Source organism: Apteryx rowi, unplaced genomic scaffold (genome assembly GCF_003343035.1).
Source record: "Apteryx rowi isolate R43461 unplaced genomic scaffold, aptRow1 scaffold_262, whole genome shotgun sequence".
Taxonomy (NCBI): domain Eukaryota; kingdom Metazoa; phylum Chordata; class Aves; order Apterygiformes; family Apterygidae; genus Apteryx; species Apteryx rowi.
This window is the reverse complement of record NW_020448997.1, coordinates 198,107-211,945: the sequence shown is the minus strand read 5'-3', so window position 1 is coordinate 211,945 and position 13,839 is coordinate 198,107. Positions and strand designations below refer to the sequence as shown.

The 13,839-nt window shown below is 38.1% G+C and overlaps 1 protein-coding gene across 4 annotated transcripts in view; it reads right to left on the bottom strand.

Annotated features, from left to right (window-relative positions):
* Window positions 1-13,839, bottom strand: part of LHFPL2 (LHFPL tetraspan subfamily member 2) — an 85,213-nt gene that overhangs the window by 50,576 nt on the left and 20,798 nt on the right. The window lies entirely within an intron of this gene.

The window sequence follows — 13,839 nt, the reverse complement described above, 5'->3', positions numbered from 1 at the left end:
AGGCCTTTATTGTTAAAAACTGTTATTGTGTTGCATGACTTCAAGTCCATTCAAATGTTACTCAAGATGCAAGTGGTCACATAAGAATCAGAGTTGTTATTATCTAAATTGGAAGCGGAGAAGGAAAGTACACAAGTGCTTGCAATACAAATATAATTACATATTTTAAAATTTAGCTCCTTTGAATACCCACAGAACTTTAAAATCTACCTTCTATAAAGTTTCTGCCAGAAGAACTTAATTGCTTGCAAGTTTTTGAAAAGCAACTCCTACAATCAAAATTGCTTTTCAATATTCATATAAACCTCCATAAATCCTAACCATTGCCCGGAGCGTATACTGCTGTTCCAGCAATGACCAAAACAATTAAATTCAATAGAGGAACATGAGAAGGGAAAAAAAAAGCTTCATCTGGCTCCATTGCCAACACTGAATATGTTAAGACTTACTCTCGGGTTGTACCCAGCAGGAAGCAATTCTGCTTCAGCAAAGGACTAAGTAGATGAACTAATGAATCTCTCTCACATCATATTTTGATGATGTTCCACATTCTAAATAACTTGTCATTTAACAACGAAAACCAAAAAGACCCCAAAATAAACCCTCTCCACAAAACAGATTCTAGCAAACATGAATTTCAGGGTTCCACACAGTTGAATGCAGTAACATACAGCCAAGGATGAACTTCTAGAGTATGCTGTTATTTGCTAAAACAAGCAAGATTGTGCATTGGCTGCTATTCCTACAAACATTCCCATCTGGCCTCGACACCCTGGGGAGAAGAGTGATGCAATTTCCATGGCACCTCCACTCTCAAAGCCAGACACCCATCAACCAGGTGTCAGCAAGCTCTTACACAAGTCACCTCAAATTATGACTTTGCACCAAGACATGAAGCTGTTTCCCTTTAACATCTGTTAATCTAATTGGTTCCTATGAGCCTGTAACAATTAAACCTGTTGTTGCAGGGAGCAACAAGGAAAGGATTTTATACAGCCACAGCTGGGCAGTTAACAGAACAAATGGACCCCATCTGAATAGATGACTCTCACTGAATTCCAGTTATGAAGCTGTGAGAACAAGCCATAAATGAAGCCGATTGCTTCAGCAATTGGAGTGAGCTCAAACTGCTCATCAGCTACTCTGTCACAACAACAACCATAGGCAGGGTGCAAAGGCTTCAGAATCCCCCATCAGCAAATTTAACAATCCTGGAAGAAGGAAGAAAGACTACAGCCGTGCCAAATACGGACTGAACCACTCATTCAAAGTAAAAATAGAATTTCTCTACAATACATGACAGAATTGGCAGCTTTTAGTTGGTATGTATTAAGAGAGAAAAAATTTGGAATCAAAGTCCATGATTAGATTCAAAATATTTTAAAGAAAAAGCAAAGCATTGCAACATTTAAGCAAATTCAGCTCTTCACTGATGCAGAATACTTCATTGAATTTATGTCAGAAATAGAAAAAAAAATTTTCCTCCAAAAGAAAAAGTGAAAATAGAACAAACTCACAAACTCATACTCAGCTCTGTATCGACCCCAGTTCTGCAAACACTTACACATGAGCCTGTCTCTGTACACTCAGAGATGATTTTTAATTTCAGGAGGAATTCTCATATGCCTAATACTATCTGCACAAGGGTTTGCAGACCAGGAGCTATATTGTCTTCCATATCATCAGCATCCAGCATAAGAAGAGAAGCTAACAGTTCGTCATAAGTTTTGTAAAAGATCTCTAAGCCCTAACATCTTCTCACAGCCTGAGCAAGAAAGCAAACACCGCAGTTTTCTTCCAGAGTGCCTCCATCAGATTCATCTCTGGTACTAACAGCTAATTTCTCGTCCTTTCTCTAACCAAGTTTTAAAATGACTTCATGGAACACTTTTCAAAGTATTTTGCTCCCTGTCCTCTTCTGCATGTTCTGCCACAATTTTATGCCATCTAAGTAACTGGGCCCAACACTGTACTGAGATGATACTACTACCACTAGAAGGTCCTCAGAAGCTCTTGTGACACCCTATCAGATTATGTGCCTCACAGTTGGACACCTTTAATAACTCACATCTGGGGCAGGGAGACGGGGAGAGAGGACAACCCAAGTGTTATTTACCTGGTGGGAGCCAGGCAATTAATAGCYTTCACCTTTGTTTCTATAAGAACTATCTAGTGGCATTTATTTTTATAATTGCTTTGTTTGCTATTTATCACCTCTTCCTCTGCTCTTCTGATTTTCACCAACCTTTGTGGAATTCCACAAAATCAACTTTTAAAACAGGAATATTTCTAACAGGTAAGTTGAGACCTTTTTGGTATTTGTAAGTGAATGCAAAAACTCTTCCCTTCTCCAGAGTATCATTGAAGAAGGCCTATGTATCTAAAATCCTGTTCTTTTATCTCTGTGTATTTCCTTAGACAACCACAGTTATGGATTCCTATTACTTTCTCCATAATACCATCCAAGAATTTATCAGTTAAATATCTCCTTTTCTCTAATGATTGCAAAACACTTCCAATACAACTCAACTACGCTTTACAGTTGTTCTGAATCGGACTCAGTTAGCATTAGAAGATTGTTCCCAATTATGTAGTGCTATTTGATGCTGCAACAGGTAAGATTATTAAAAGTGCTCCAACTCAATCAAATTTAAGGCTCCTCAAATATCTGAAAATGCTAAAGACTCCTGACAGGCTTTCTGTAAGTATGAAAGTTGGAGCTACGCATCCAGGTGCATTTCAAAATAGCACTAAGGTTCTATATGCATGTTCGGGCTCAGAAATGGATTTTAAATTATATAGCCTTTCTAGACCTTCATCTCATGAAATGTCATTTCACATCATTTCAGGTTAATGAGGCCGATCGTCTCAAGTACCTATAATGTTTTTTAAGAAGTTACTCTATTTCATCTAAGCTTTCTTTTTTTTCATTTCATTTTCATTTCTGCTCTGCCTAGAGTGAACTCTTCCATAGCACAACCAAGATGGAACAGAGAAAGATCTTGATTTATCAAGAACACATTCTTGCCCACTGGCACAGCATATATCTCTGTACTGGTCCATTACCAAGAGCGACAGGAAAGCTGCAACAGGCACAGCAGTGAACGCAGAACCACTGGGAGAGTGTCAGAATGTAGGACAGAAATGAATGAAAACCTCCACAAAAAGCGCATTAAAAACTCTGATTTTGCACTTCCAGTCCCAATACCCATCTCGCTATTAAAAGTGATATATAAAACAGAGAATCTCAAGTAGGGGAAGGGGAAATTCCATCCAGCCTCTGCCACTGCTCATCCTCTCCCTGAAGCACGTCTCTTCCTCGCAGCCATGCAAAAGACATACCAGCAGGGACAGAATATAGAAAATGAGCCGGGCCAAACATGGGGATCCTGGCTGCCCTCTCTGTGCACATGGTAATGACTGGTTGAGCTGGGGATGCCTCTTCATTCTCATCTTATCTTTTCCTCTTTCACTATGCAATAATGAACTGACTTGAGACACATGAGCCCCACAATCGGGGCAGCGCTTCTCCTCCTAAGGACATCCAGCCCTGCTAGGCAGGCCAGGCCAGTGGCTGTGGGCCTTGGCTATAAGGAACTGGGCTGTGGGAGGAAGAGGCACTTTCTCTCCCCAGAGATCTCTGCACAAGCAAATGAGTAAAAACAAGGCCACAAAAAGAAATGTACACCTAGCTAGTGGTGTACAGAGCCAGTCAGGCAGCGGGGTGGATGCAGTGAGCCCAATGAAAGTCAGATGGCAGGATTTTGGCAGCAGGGTAGAGGAACAGATTAGACTGCACCTTCAAGGGGTAACGTCCTTGGAGCTTGAGATACAAAGATTATTTGCAGGAGAATAAGTTTTTGATTATTACATTCAGGAGGAGGTGGAGACAGAACAGTCTGTGACAGTCCAGAGTGCATTTATGGACAGGGTATAAAATTACCGGGGGAAGGGAGGAGGAGGGAAAAAAACCCGAGTCCATTCTAAAATGTTTGAGAATCGCTTACAGAAAAGTCATGATGATGCGACCATTTCTGCAGATAGGAAGCCAAAGCAGAGAGGCAAAGGGCTTACTAAATGTCATACTGTTATATTAAGGAGACAGAAACAGAACAAACCCCATTTTACGTCATCATCACGAGGCTCTTCTCGAGCTTCTCAAGTCTGATATTTCTTCCATTATCTAGCCTAGAAAACATGTACCTATGAATGTGTTTCAGCAGGCAGAACTGTAGTTGAGATGAATAAACAGAACAAAAACCAAAGACAAGTTTTTCCAATTTGTGCTTATGCACACCCATACCTAAATTTTTCCAAGTCTCATTTCTATAAAATGGTCATTAAGCCAAGACGAGACACAGGAATCAGAGCACAGAAAAACAAAATTAAATAAATTACTCTAAGCATAAAAAACAGACTGGCCCTCCTTTAATCAGTCCTAGATGTCGAATTATTATTTTTAATAAATCGAATATCATGCTATAATTCCAGAATGCATGACACTGCATTTCACAGCATACTAGAATTGCTAACACAGTAAATTTCATATAATTTATTAGCGTGCTTGTTAGTACTGGACTGAGTTATTATTTTTAGATTCCATGTATAACTTAAAAATTCGCTATACTAATATTATATCCTTGTTAAATTACATTTCTTGAATGGGCAGTGTCAAAAATATCAAATCTTAAGGTAGCAGCATTTCACAAGACCACTGAGAAGAGAAACTACTAGAAGCAGACAACAGTCTCTAGAGAAAAATATTAAAATAAGTATTCAAGGAAACCATGGGCCAAGTTCTACTCAGGCCTGCAGTCTCCACATGTCTGAGCAAAAACTGTCAGTGTATAATTAAGAAAACAGATTGAGAATATAAAGACAAACTTTCTTCATAAAACAAAACAAAACAAAAAATTACTGCCACAGCAGCTGCCTTACATGGATTTGTTTTTTCTAGTTTTGCTACACTTTTTTTTTTCTTTCTATAGAACTTCCTATAGTCTCTGTGTGAGACTTGTCATCAGGAAACTGTTGTTTATCATGAATTCCATTACTCAGTCATTTCCAGATTCAAGAAAAAGTGATCCAAAAAATGCTTTTGTTAGCAGTGTTCTATCCTAAAAAAGAAGTGATGAGTTTTTCAAATAACTTGTTGAAATATGTCATAAATTAAAATGTGCTAATACTGATTACCAATTTCATTTAATAAGAAGGAAGTGTACACAGATTGGTGATTTAAAAAAGGAAAAATAAATGGGATGATGACACCTTTCCAAGTAAGAGTCACGGCATCTTGTCCATTCTATTTGATTGCCTTGGATATCCCACCTACAACGAAGCAGGACACTCCCTCTGTACTTCACAGGTATTAGTATGACATGAACGTCCCTGAGGTAGAGTCACTAAAGCTGTCAGGAAAACGTTCATCAGCCAAAACTCAGCAACAACCAAACCTGTCTGATAACCAAACATCAGAGGATGAATGGGTGGGAATGCCAGGGAGGGAGACCTAGGAAATGTTTGCATTAAAAATAATGTTGTCTTGACATACATGCATAACAGTACTTTATTATCATACTCCCAACAGATTGGACAGTTTCAGGAAGGGATATGAACTGTATCCAATTTCCAGAAAGAAATAGGCTCAATGTGTTCTGGAAAACTGGCTGAATTTCAGCAGATATTTTCAACACCTCTAGCATACAATTTCTTTTTCTTCTTCTCAGCATTAACTTTTCCAATAAACAACAACAACAAAAAGTTATCTGCAGGGTAGGATAATTTCCTCATTTAAAAAAATCTTTAGAGACTATCAACTTTTTAATTTTCAGCTTCATTAAATTTTGCCCCCAAATGAATCTTTATGAAAATATTTTCTCTTCCTGTATTATTTGTCTAAGAGGTGGATTTAAAAATGATCCAATAAAGGACAACTGCAACCTTGTACCAACTAGACAAAAACAGCAGAGGACAGAGGTTTAAGTACACTTCATGCTCTAAGCTAGTTAATATTACATTCTCAAAACTAAAGGCCATTAAATAGGGTTTTCGAATATATTTTTGAATGGTGGAAAAAAAAAAGATAAATAAGGAGTAAGATACAATCGGGCTGAAGAGTTTGTGCTGATACTTCAGTATTAATTGTATATATTCTTTCTCCAGCTTTCTGCACTGTTACATATGCAACTCCGGGCAGCAGTTAGCACTAGCAGATGCAAAAGATGCTTACTTATAAAAGTTTGTATTAATTTACTATTTATAATACAGTACTATCCAGATGCTTCACCCACACCCACACCAGTATGTTTGTAATCAAAAAGTGTTTGAATACAAAAATAGGGACAACACTCATTTTGTATTTCTATTTTGCATAAGATACAATTAAAAAAGGAGTATAAAAACCCTCATCAGCCTACACTTGGTATTATTAAAATATTTTTCATACAACAATATTTGATTTTATCATGGATATTAGCTATATTCCACCAGAATACCATTCTAATATCTTAGGACAATAAGATATTAAGATATTAATTTTAAAGACATTATAATAGGCATCTTTTAAGTATTTTAGGAGGTATGTATACCATATGAAAACATCCCACCTTTTGGTCAGACATGTTACTTCATTTCCTCCCAATTATTCCACTCTGCTGAAAGCAAACCATATATTTTCCCTGTTGTTAATGCTTTCCTCCTAAGTCCTTCCATGTTACATAGCCGTGTGCTCCGATTACTGTGCCAAGGCGAGCACTGCCCCTAAACGGGACTGCGGTAGCATGATCAGAGCCCAGGACTTGGGTGTCAGGAATTCATGCCAATACATCACTAGGTGTCCTCGATTAAGTCACATCTCCATTGATCTCATGCTGTTTTAAAAATCAATGAAATTGGCATTTTGGTGTTTACCTAGTATTTGTAAAAAATTCATCTGATAACATTCGCTCACCTAGCAGCCCAGGCTACTCAGTTCATTATTCTCATTAAATACTTTTTTCTCGGTCTGCCCACATAAATTTTTGGGAAAAAAAAGAAATTGTTGTCTTCTGCTTCAATTCCGCTATGTATTTAGATACACAAACTTCAACAGACATAAAGAGGCTACCTGCATGCTTGTTTGGAGGCCCTAATGCTCTCCTTCCTTTTAATAACTTTGGGAATCAATCTAAGAGCCCCAACAGCTTAAGACAGAGAGGGCCAGAAGGATATACAAGAATTCCTCTGAGGGACTGAGAAAAAGGGTAAGTCTGTCTCAAGAAATAAAATAAGAACTATTTCCTTCAAGCGGTACAGGCCTACTTGGACATAAAGTTGTTGACTCCATATTGGAGCTTTGTGCATGGCTCTGCTTTGTGTGTAAGCCCTCCTCACACCTAGGGTAGAAAGCAAGATTCAATGAAAGTTTTGGCAATTCCTGACAAACAGTCCTTCTCAATCTATACAGATTTCTTCTGATTCTTTCATTGACAGCTTATTTTTAAGAAATCTGTTTTCCTGGACTTTATGATGGCCCTAACTGTAACAAATTATTTTCCTGCATAGGCTAACACATCTTTAGGCAGATCTAGAGAGCACAACACACAGATCCCGTGCTTTTGAAATAAGTCAGTGTGCTGTAGTATATGGCAGAAAACTGTGTTTTACCTTTTCCTCCCCTTCTGCCTAGCACATCTGAAAATGAGATCAAGCTCTTTTTTAGTTCCAGCAGCTGCCTATAATGGAAAAAATGAAGACTGGCTGTTGCCAGAAAAGTGGGCAGTAAGAAGTAACAGATGTGAAGTTTCGACAGCCTCGTTGGCTAGCTCAGTCTCACAGAAAGCTTCCAAGCCGGAGCTCCCCTTGGGCGGCAGGGCTCTCAGGGGCCTGCTTGCCTTTTGAGGGGCTGAGCGCTGCCTTTTGGTTAACTGGATTTACTCGGTGACCTCAGCAGTGCATGTAACTGACAGGAAATATTCATATCCTTGCAAACACCTGTGGGCTGTTTGTAAAAGATCTTTGATTAGTTAGTCACTAATTTTCCAAAATCATTTTRACATTTCACTTCTCTTCCTCTTTCCCCCTCTCTTCCCTTTTATTTCACAGATAGTTAGGGGGAGCAAGGAAGAAAGACAGTTCCCTCAACACAAGATCTTATTACATAAGACTCGCAAAGAAAATAAGATCAAAGAAACCAATCTAATCTGGTGTATACCTTTTTAAGAGAAAGGGCAGTGGATGAAAAATGCCCTTCAGAGTCAACTTGAATTACAGAAATCATTTTCAAAGAAGAAAGAAGTTTCTTCAGGGTTCAAAGGGGAAATCATGACTATAAGAACTGTAGAATATATCACATCAAGGGCAGCTTCTGTCAGCTGCAATTTGCAAGATTAAGTAGACTTCAATTTAAAGTAATATCAAATAAAACAGAAGTTATATTTAGGCATCAGAAATATGTCTAGAAAGTGCAATGTGGATCACAAAGATGATTGCTACTTCAGAAAAGCCAGTTATAAAGCAATGGTAGAAAAAGAAATACTGTCAGTGAAGAACAGGTAACAGCAGCAACTAACACCAGCAGAAACGGAGTTGGGCTATCACACCCATTGCAAGCCTTTGTTCCAATATGTTCATATATGGTTGTAAAATGCAGCTCTTAGGGAGCATTCATTTTCATGCTACATCTCATCTGGCGTAGCTACTACCTGTTGCTGAAAGAAACAGTACCACTCTCACCACCTACTTCCAGCTGCTGATTCCCTGTCTGTCCCTTGTGTTGCATCTAGAAATTTCACAGCCACAAGACAAGCTTGCCCAGCAGAGTTAGCTGATGCAGCTTTCCTTGCCAGGAAGCTAGTTTTTTTGTTGAATCAGCTACTTACCTTGAACTTGCCTTGGGGCTAGGGGCTGATGCAAGAGAGGGAAAGAACAGGCTGAAGTAGTACTGCCCCTTTTGGCATCAGCCTGCTGTTGCATAAGACCAGCTGCAACACTAAACTGTGCTCTGGATACTATGACTAGCTTTCTTCTTTCAGAATAAATAATCAAGTGTCTTCAAGATGCCATGTCACACAATGAGCCCCTGAGATTTAATGTCACAGCATGTAAGAAATTCTGTAAGTGAAAATAGTCACACAACAACAACTGAAGGCATCCACAGACACCAAAGCATAGCAAGACACATTAAGAGACAGTATCTGGACCAAAGGACTTGAAATCTAAACAGACAAAACAAGTAAGAAATGAAATAACTTTCCTAACGTCACTTAGCAGGTTAACAACAGAGGTAGGAATAGAATGCAAGGGTCATTACAGGCAGCCCTAAGCCACTAAGCCACACTTCTTCCTGCAGCTGCAATTGCTATTTACTCACTGCTTGCAGCACGGCACCCCCATGTCAAGAACTGCACAAGCTTCTAGAAATAAAAATCATTTGTTGTTCCATAAGCAAATTATCAGTTCAGCCTGGTTTACAGCATCTGAAAGCTCCCGATGCTTTCCCAAGGAAAGACCTACTAACCTTAATGTTTTCTTCACTCAGTAGCTCATCCTCTCCCCTCTAATGATACACAAAAGCAAAGAAAGTGTTATGAAAAAAAGATCCATTGCTGTTTCTGTCTCTGTTAAACAGAAGTGGGGCACTATTTTAGGTCAGTGATTTTAAAATACTTCAAAATTCTCATAAGAAGGAACAAAGATAAACTGTCTGAAATTAAAACACACACACAGACACACACACACAGTGGAGAGGTTGCTGTTACTAGCTTCACATATTACAGCTCACACAGAAAAAGTAGTACAAATGTATAACTTGCTATTTATTCTGGTTGCTTAAAAAAAAAGTAAAACCAGCAACACTGGCTACAGCTCCATTTTTGGCTTCCATGGGAGAAAAAAATCCCTTATCTCCATACTATTACATACAAAACCAAAAACCCCAAACCAAACAAAAATACAAAAACAATCTCCTGCCCCATCTGTATCCTTCCATTGTGAACTGAGCAGGATTAACACACAGTGACTTCTTAGTTACATCAAACCTATTAAGAATTTTTCTATTTTGGGCTTAAGATATGGCAGAGCTTCATCAGAACCCTAAAACATAATTCTTGAAGCCAAACGCTGCCATGAGACAGACAAATGAATTATATGGTTCAGTACAGGGATAAGATGGCAGCTGGAACACCTTGAGGAGGCCATGGCTGTCCTTTCTCTAATGGCTGTCAGGACATAAGCAAAGAGCTTTAGAAAGACACTTCACTTGCTTTCCTTCACCTTGGTTTCTCCCAGTTGTTTCCAAGGCCAGAAGTACAACCCTCATCCTCCAATCCCTACTGATATCATAAGCAGGAAAGGGAGGTATGTATTTTCACCTGAAGAACCACCAGACTGGCTGGGCAGAATCTCCTTCCATGGTTATTGTCGCACGCAACTTAGCAGAGTACGTCACATCAACTGGCTGGTTTCAGAGTAGCTGAGCTGTGAAAAGCCTGTGGTCCAAGAACTACAGCCATGCATCAGCCTATGGCAAAAATATTGGCGAGTGGCTGGTGAAACTTCAGCTATGAGAAGAGGGAATCAGACCTCCAAATCTTCAGGGACCAGACTCCTTATTATCCATCAGAGTTCCCAGGCTGACATTCCTCAACTACAGTTGAGCCTGCTGCCTTCCAGAGATGGTTAAGACCAATGTCTAGAGCAGCATCCAGCTTTTCCTGAGGCATCAGACTGGAGTGTGGATTACTGTCAGTTGTGATGTGAGGGACCAGGAAGGAGCTTAATACCCCTACACTGATTAATGCTTGATGAATATTATTTTAATTTTACAAATAAGTACTGGTGATTGTTGCCTATTCCAATTACAGGGTCTGTCTTTCATGCATTTGTTTGTCATTTTCACAGTTACTCCCAAATAGTATGATCTGTCACCACTGGTATCAAGAAAAGAATTTCCCATCAGTTTTCCCAGAAGTGAAAGAAAGTCCTGAGGTACCTTTCTGTCACTGTATAGAAAAGACTTCCTACAAGACTGCATTAATTTATTACCAACAGATAATTAAATAATCATTTCTTGCTGGATGAAAGTTGCTGATCTTATAATTCATTGCTGAAAATATTCCCAGAGAAGCAGAATACTTGTTCCAAAAGTCACAGTTAACAACAGCATATCAAAAAGAACAACATTAAGTCAAAGTTTTGGCTCATCCATGCCCAACTCAGCTTAGGCCAACCTCTTCCAAATAAAACATATATTAAAAAGGCATATTAGCCTGTGTCTTACTCGTATTGCAACACAACACAGCTTACATACAAGTTGGTGAATGCTATTCATTCACAAGTATACGAATGCTATTACAATTAAATAGAAAACTTGGGGAGAAAAGGAAAGAGTAAGCAAAATATCCAAGATAATTAAAAGCTTATCAGAAAGTAACTTTATCCTTTAAATTTTCATCTCTGTTGTTTATTTCTTGCTTCCAGTTAAAATTTTATCAAGAATACTTTCAAAGAATTGCAACTGAAGTGAAAATCTTTGTTTTTAAGTGTTTTCCTATTTTAAAATATGTCCTCAAGACAACTTTCATAATGTCTGTGAAGAAAATCCAGACAGCTACGCTCAGTAACAGATCTGGAAACTATGCTATTTACATATTTAGTTATGAAAAAAGTTACAATTTCAGATTTCTTTCAACATGCTAGATCTGCACAGAGCTAACCTTATTAGCTGTGCAATCTGCTGACAGTCGCTCAAGTCTTTGTTTAAGTTAGCTTCATGTTCTTTATGCATGTGCTAGTATTTTTGTTATGTTGCTAAGCATTACAGGGTTAACTGGTCAAAGGCACGTTACTGTAAAATAACTCATACTTAATCTGTAACAGTATTCAAGAAGTTTAATTAAGTTTAAAGTTTAAGTTTAAATTATTAAGAACTCTCTTTAATTCGCAACTAGCAGCTCCTTAAAGAGCATCAAATGAATGAATCCTTATATTCATTGTTGTATAAAGCTGTATAAATTGCCTATGATGTATCATGGCCAGAGTACCATAAAGTATACAGCTCAGTTTTCATTCCTAACAAGRGCTGTGAAAGTGTTGTATGGCATCTTGGTGACCCATAACATGAGCAAGGTTCCAATTTAACAAAAGGTGGTGCTTCAGCTTTTCCCTTATTCAACAAAACTTTTAAGCACTTCCTTAGTTTCTATACAAATAGCATTTTAACTGTATTTCAACAGCCCTTAAGCATATCCTCAAATTCTCTGATGAACCAGAACCCCATGTCAAAGCGTCCCATCGGAAGGGTCACCATATTAACCATAAAATAACAAGTATCAGCACTCTGTAAAGGAGGAAATTATTTCAGTTCAAAATCATGCAATTAAATGTCAGTAAAGTATTAGAAGTTGCTTCATATGAGCTAGTAAGTTGTTTATAAGATTACTTCTAAACACATTTGAGTCACCAACAAACAGCAGTCATAAGCAAGTTTCTTGGAGTTATTTTTAAAACACTATGTACATTTTCTTTAAATTTCCCTGAAAATATAGATATGTTTAGCATGACAGAAGGGTAGTTTTTATTTTCAGAATTTTAGGACAGGTAACTTTTGAATACTGGGTCTATGGTCACCTGGCCAAATATCATCAGAGTCTATGCATAAAGAGGCACAGACCAGAATTCTCCCTTGTCCACTTGTAAAGAATCTTTCTAATTGTTAGAGCTTTTTGTGGGGCCACATAATCAACATAGTGGAGTGGTACCTTTTGGATTAACACATCGATTTCAACGTGGTGGAGCACTCGTGTGATGTGGAACACTTGCACAGAGCATGAAGAAGTGTGTGACACTATCACATAGGTAAAGAAAGCCACATAGATCCATACAGACATGGGTACTTAAGTGAGAATGAGACTAGCTGATGAGATACAGTGCGGTTTGAATTCTTTCTAGCATAATCCTTCATGATCCTGAAGTTTAAATGTGGCTCCTCTTAAGTCTATCACTTCAGGCAAGAGCAAACCACAGATTTTTCAATGGAAACTTGAATGTTGTTTGGATCTGTCTGGATCTGTCCCCGTGACCAAAAATATCCTTGATAAATGAATACATTCAAAGTTGTCAAGAACCTGTAACATTTATTCTAGAGTGCTACCTGAACTAATGTAAATATCAGAAACCATACCACTACAGAAAATTCACTTGAAAAAGTATTTGACATTTGATATTTTAAAAGTTCTTCCTTACCCCCTCCCTGCATGCTTCTCTAGTCACAGTAGGTACATAATTGGCATGTAGGATGCAAAGGAACAGCAATGAGTAGAGCATAGGGGATCAACAAGATGATCTGTCTTTACAAAGGACACCATGATTTGCAGAGAGAACTAAGAACCACAGAAATAAGCTTGGGGATTTAAAGAAAGAAAAAAATTCAGCTTTCAGTAATTTATTAACTCACCCTAGATTTCCATGTATTCTAGAATCATATCTGATTTTATAATTGTTGAACGTATGTACTGTCACAGTTCTGAGAAGTCTATATTCAGGTACCACTTATTAAATACAACAGGTCATGGTGCATGTTATACTTTAATAAGTATAGATTAAGTTATTCTGCTTAAAATATTTCAAATTCAGTCATTCAAGTTCAGTATTTTCTAACTCAAGGGTGAGGGAAAAGAAGTTCCATTTATCAAAAGCAATTGCTGAGACCATATCCTCTTCACCTTCTTAAAATTTCTGCTTTAAAATTAGATGAATGCTCTGGACAGAAAATTAGGCTAAGAAAAAAAATATTTAAGAGGAATAATCTCCTGCACATCTTCCATCTCTCAAACAGCAGTCAAACTTCAGAGTCAGACAGCA